Source organism: Triticum dicoccoides, chromosome 2A, assembly GCF_002162155.2.
Source record: "Triticum dicoccoides isolate Atlit2015 ecotype Zavitan chromosome 2A, WEW_v2.0, whole genome shotgun sequence".
In the NCBI taxonomy this organism is placed as follows: Eukaryota; Viridiplantae; Streptophyta; class Magnoliopsida; order Poales; family Poaceae; genus Triticum; species Triticum dicoccoides.
Genome location: NC_041382.1, coordinates 773,607,037 through 773,613,881, shown reverse-complemented (window position 1 = coordinate 773,613,881; position 6,845 = coordinate 773,607,037).

Here is a 6,845-nt window from a genome sequence, read left to right as displayed (position 1 = left end):
CTGAAAACAGCGTTAGTCCGGGTTAGTTCCATTCAAATCATACAAGTTAGAGTCCAAAACAAGGGCAAAAGTGTTTGGAAAAGTAGATACGACGGAGACATATCACACCACAGCGTAATGGTGTGTCCGAACGTTGTAACCGTACTTTATTGGATATGGTGCGATCTATGATGTCTCTTACCGATTTACCACTATCGTTTTGGGGTTATGCATTAGAGGCAGTTGCATTCACATTAAATAGGGCACCATCTAAATCCTTTGAGGCGACACCGTATGAACTGTGGTTTGGTAAGAAACCTAAGCTGTCGTTTCTTAAAGTTTGGGGCTGCGATGCTTATGTGAAAAAGCTTCAACCTGATAAGCTCCAACCCAAATCAGGGAAATGTGTCTTCATAGGATACCCAAAGCCCAAAGGAGATTGTTGCGTACACCTTCTATCACAGATCCGAAGGCAAGATATTCGTTGCTAAGAATGGATCCTTTCTAGAGGAGTTTCTCTCGAAAGAAGTGAGTGGGAGGAAAGTAGAACTTGATGAGGTAATTGTACCTGCCCCCGAATTGGAAAGTAGTTCATCACAAAAATCAGTTCCAGTGATTCCTAAACCAATTAGTGAGGAAGCTAATGATGATGATCATGAAACTTCAGATCAAGTTACTACGGAACCTCGTAGGTCAACCAGAATATGGTCCGCACTAGAGTCATATGGTAATCCTGTTCTGGAAGTCATGTTACTTGACCATGACGAACCTACGAACTATGAGAAAGCGATGATGAGTCCAGATTCCACGAAATGGCTTGAGGCCATAAAATCTGAGATGGGATCCATGTATGAGAACAAAGTATGGACTTTGGTTGACTTGCCCAATGATCGGCAAGCCATTGAGAATAAATGGATCTTCAAGAGGAAGACAGACGCTGATAGTAGTGTTACTATCTACAAAGCTCAAATTGTCACAAAAAGTTTTCGACAAGTTCAAGGTGTTGACTATGATGAGATTTTCTCACTCGTAGCGATGCTTAAGTATGTCCTAATCATGTTAGCAATTGCCACATTTTATGAAATCTGGCAAATGGATGTCAAAACTGCATTCCTTAATGGATTTATTAAAGAAGAGTTGTATATAGTACAACAAGAAGGTTTTGTCAATCTTAAAGGTGCTAACAAAGTGTGCAAGCTCCAGCGATCCATCTATGGACTGGTGCAAGCATCTCGGAGTTGGAATATACGCTTTGATGAGTTGATCAAAGCATATAGTTTTATAGAGACTTGCGGTGAAGCCTGTATTTACAAGAAAGTGAGTGGGAGCACTACAACATTTCTATAAGTATATGTGAATGACATATTGTTGATGGAAATAATGTAGAATTTTTTGGAAAGCATAAAGGAGTGTTTGAAAAGAGTTTTTCAAAGAAAGGCCTTGGTGAAGCTGCTTACATATTGAGCATCAAGATCTATAGAGATAGATCAAGACGATTGATAGATTTTTTCAATGAGTACATACCTTGACAAGTTTTTGAAGTAGTTCAAAATGGAACAGTCAAAGAAGGAGTTCTTGCCTGTGTTGCGAGGTGTGAAGTTGAGTAAAGACTAAAAACCCGACCATGGCAGAAAATAGAAAGAGAATGAAAAGTCATTCCCTATGCCTCAGTCATAGGTTCTATAAAGTATGCTATGCTGTGTACCAGACCTATTGTGTACGTCACCATGAGTTTGGCAAGAGGGTACAATAGTGATCCAGGAGTGGATCACTGGACAATGGTCAAAATTATCCTTAGTGGAATAAGGAAATGTTTCTCGGTTATGGAGGTGACAAAGAGTTCATCGTAAAGAGTTACGTCGATGCAAGCTTTGACACCTATCTGGATGACTCTAAGTCTCGATCTAGATACATATTGAAAGTGGGAGCAATTAGCTAGAGTAGCTCCATGCAGAGTATTGTAGACATAGAAATTTGCAAAATATATACATATCTGAATGTTGCAGACCCATAGACTAAAATTTCTCTCATAGACAAAACATGATCATACCTTATTACTCTTGGGTGTTAATCACATAGCGATGTGAACTAGATTATTGACTAGTAAACCTTTTGAGTCTTGGTCACATGGCAATGTGAACTATGGGTGTTAATCACATAAAGATGTGAATTATTGGTGTTAAATCACATGGCGATGTGAACTAGATTATTGACTCTAGTGCAAGTGGGAGACTGAAAGAAATATGCCCTAGAGGCAATAATAAAGTTGTTATTTATATTTCCTTATATCATGATAAATGTTTATTATTCATGCTAGAATTGTATTAACCAGAAACTTGATACATGTGTGAATACATAGACAAAACAAAGTGTCCCTAGTACGTCTCTACTAGACTAGCTCGTTAATCAAAGATGGTTAAGTTTCCTGACCATAGACATGTGTTGTCATTTGATGAACAGGATCACATCATTAGAGAATGATGTGATGGACAAGACCCATCCGTTAGCTTAGCATAATGATCGTTTAGTTTTATTGCTATTGCTTTCATCATGACTTATACATGTTCCTCTGACTATGAGATTATGCAACTCCCGAATACCGGAGGAACACTTAGTGTGCTATCAAATGTCACAACGTAACTGGGTGATTATAAATATGCTCTACAGGTGTCTCCGATGGTGTTTGTTGAGTTGGCATAGATCGAGATTAGGATTTTGTCACTCCATGTATCGGAGAGGTATCTCTGGGCCCTCTCGGTAATGCTCATCACTATAAGCCTTGCAAGTAATGTGACTAATGAGTTAGTTGCGAGATGATGCATTACGGAATGAGTAAAGAGACTTGCCAGTAATGAGATTGAACTAGGTATGATGATACCGACGATCGAATCTTGGGCAAGTAACATACCAATGACAAAGGGAACAACATATGTTGTTATGCGGTTTGACCGATAAAGATCTTCGTAGAATATGTAGGAGCCGATATGCGCATCCAGGTTCCGCTATTGGTTATTGACTCGATATGTGTCGCGGTCATACCTACATAGTTCTCGAACCTGTAGGGTCCGCACGCTTAACGTTTGATGACGATTTGTATTATGAGTTATGTGATTTGACGACCGAAGCTTTTTGGGAGTCCCGGATGAGATCACAGACATTACGAGGAGTCTCAAAATGATCGAGAGGTAAAGATTCATATATTGGAAGGTTGCATTTGGACATCAGAATGGTCCCGAGTGGCTTGGGCATTTTTCCGGAGTACCTGGAGGTTACCGGAAACCCCCGGGAGAAGTTATGGGCCTTATGGGCCATAAGAGGGAAGCACACCAGCCCACAAGGGGCTGGTGCGCCCCCCCCCTTGGGCAGGAGGCCGATTAGGACTATGAGAAGGGGGCGCCCCCTTTCCTTCTCATTCTCCCTTCCCTCTTTCCTACTCCGTGTGGGAGGTGGAATACTATTAGGACTAGGGAGTCCTAGTAGGACTCCACACCTTGGCGCGCCCCCTATGGCCGACTGCCTCTCCCTCTCCCTCCTTTATATATGGAGGCAGGGGGCACCCCAAAGACACATAAGTTGATCTTTTAGCCGTGTGCGGTGCCCCCCTCCACAATTACAGACCTCGGTCATATTGTCGTAGTGCTTAGGCGAAGCCCTGCGCTGGTAACTTCATCATCACCGTCACCACGCTGTCGTGCTAACGAAACTCTCCCTCGGCCTCAATTGGATCAAGAGTTCGAGGGACGTCACCGAGCTGAATGTGTGCTGATCGCGGAGGTGCCGTGCATTCGGTACTTGGATCGGTTGGATCGCGAAGACGTTCGACTACATCAACCGCGTTACTAAACGCTTCCGCTTTCGGTCTACGAGGGTATGTGGACACACTCTCCCCACTTGTTGCTATGCTTCTCCTAGATAGATCTTGCGTGATCATAGATAAATTTTTAGAAATACTACGTTCCCCAACACTATTTCACTCATTTCAAACCATAGATACTTTCTAAATCATTGATTTCACTAAATTCAAAACACTAATTCCAGTCAACTAAAAATCACTTATTTTAGAGAAGTGGTTTCACTAATTTCACAAGATTCAAGAAAAAGTTTTCACTCATTTAGCAAAACTTATCCATTCAATTCAAATAACTCTTTTCACTCATTTCAAAATACTTATTTCACTCATTTTAGATAGGAAATTTCACTCATTTTTTTAAAAAAGACCTACTCTTCTGAAAAAATAATCTATTTCACTTATTTTGGAAAACTTATTTTGCTCATTAAAAAAACAAAGTTCACTCATTTTTTAAAAACCAGGAGTGTGAGATATATTCAAAACACTTATTTCACTCAATTTTTTTAAAAAAATCACTCGTTATTAGAAAGACCAGTTTCACTCGTTCAAAATGATATATTTCACTCATTTTGGAAACTAGATTTTATTATTTTTTGAATCATTTATTTCACTTAAAGTAAACACTGAATTCATTCAACTCACAAAATAGTTTTAGTTATGTCAAAGAAGTGTTTCACTTATTTCATGCAATTAAAAAAGTTTCCAACCATTTCAAAAAACTGATCTCAGTCATTTCAAAAAACTAATTTAACTTAATTTAAAAAATTACTCGTTTCAAAGAAAATGATTTCACTCAATTTACATTTTAGGTAGCAGATTCACAAATTTAAAAGGAGTGATTTCACTAATTTCACAAGATTCAAGAAAAGGGTTTCACTCATTTCACAAAAATGATTCCTGTCAATTCAAAAAACTCATTTCACTCATTTTAAAAAGGTCACACTTCTAAAAAAATATCATTTCACTCATTTTGAAAACATTATTTGCTCATTTTATAGGAAAAATAGAGTTCACTCATTTCTTAAAAACCGAGACTGTGAAATACATTAAATATTGTGGTTTCACCCATTTCACAGGAATTGTTTCACTCAGTTCAAAAAAGAAATTCACTCATTATGAGAAATGCCAATTTGAGTCTTGTAAAACAACATATTTCACTCATTTCAAAAAATAGATTTCATAATTTTTCTGAATCCTTGGTTTCACTTAATTCAAAGCACCGATTTCACTCAACTCAAACAATAATTTCAATTTTTTCAAAGAAGTGGTTTAACTTATTTCACACAATTAAAAAAATCATTCATTTCAAAAAATCCGATCTCAGACATTTCAAAAAATGGATTTAACTGAATTTGAAAAATCAATCATTTTAAAGAAAACCAATTTCGCTCATTTTACATGTTAGGTAGCAGATTTCAACCATTTCAAAAAATTGATTTCACTCATATGAAAATATTAAATCTCCTGAAATGAAAACTAATTCCACCAAAAAAAACTTTCTCTCATTTTCGAAAATTAGGTTCCGCTCATCTCAAAAGAATAATTTCACTAAACTCAAAAACACTTTTCACTCATTGGTCTTGTTCCTGGCAGTTTCGCACACTGAAATAGACTGAGTGAAACAAGTGGATTGAAACATTGAAGTTTAAACATGTTTGAAATATATCCAAGATTGATCTTGTTTTAAAGGTCTTGCACCATGAGTTGAAATAAATATTCTTAAAAAATGAGATTATGATTAATAAGATATTCATAATTTAATTAGGTTAACATGAAATAAAGTCCATGTATTTGTGTGTGTGTGTGAGAGAGAGAGAGAGAGGAGAGATGCTGCATGCGTGCTACGTCATCCCAGTTGCAGGCACGAAGACATACTGATTGTCATCGACAAGGTCAAACTGGCTTCGGTAGGGGAACGACAACACGGCACATCGGCGGCTCTTTCTAGTGGCAATAGTGGTCGTTCCATAATATTGAAATCTAGATGTAATTTTTATTATGTTTGAGATGCTATATACTTCCGATGAACTTTTATAAAAGATCTTATTGTTTTCGCAAAAAAGAATGATACTTTGTGACATATATCAAAGGGAGCATCTATTTAATAGGCACCTCATTTTCTGAAACAATAACTTTTCTCTTATCCGGCCCAACAATCCAACATGTGTGTGTTGTTCTTCTTCCACATCTCGTTCTTCTTTCTTCTCGTGCGATGATTCCTCCTCCATCAAGCCCTACCGAGCCGTCATGATGGGCATCACTCCGGCCATCTCTCTAAGCCCCCTCCCCTACCTTGACATGTAGAAACTCCGTCAACCCTTGCGCGAGCCCTGGGATCCGGCGAGGTCCTGGTAAGACCTTGGGGCACCTGACGCTCGTCACTATCGCTCATTATGCCGTCCCTATCTTCGGCCTCGGGCCAAGCAAAAATTGACTGACGCTAAAATATTTTTGGGTTTGTCTAGGGTAGGGCACATCTAGATATGCCCTAGTTGTTGCACATCTAAGTGACTCAATCAAGTATAAGAACGAAGAGAGAGAAAAAAAAAGAAAATATCACACGAATCTCCATGTAAAATTAATGACTTAGGACTTAGATGTGCTTTGCACATCTAGATGTGATTTAGCAAAACTGAATAGCAAACGTGTTAAATCAAAATACATGCCAACTCAAAAAGGAAATTCAAAATACATGTAATATTAGTGTCATGAACTTTTCAATATATATAATTAATATGTTTACAATATATGTCTAAAGAAACTTTCAAATACCTTTTCCCCCAAACTTCTTCCTCCTCGGCCCCCGCCTTATCCTCGGCCGCGATTGCGTTGGCATCGTCCTTCCCGGGCCATTCGAACTCCCCGCCGCACCAACTCAGCAATGCCGATGCAGTTCCTCTCGCTGCCCACCGCCCCCGCCGCCTCCCCGGCGCCCCACCTCCTCCCACCCAAGCCCTTCTTCCTCAAGCCCCTCTCCTCCTCCTCCGCCGCCGCCGCCTCCTTCCGCCGCCCCTTC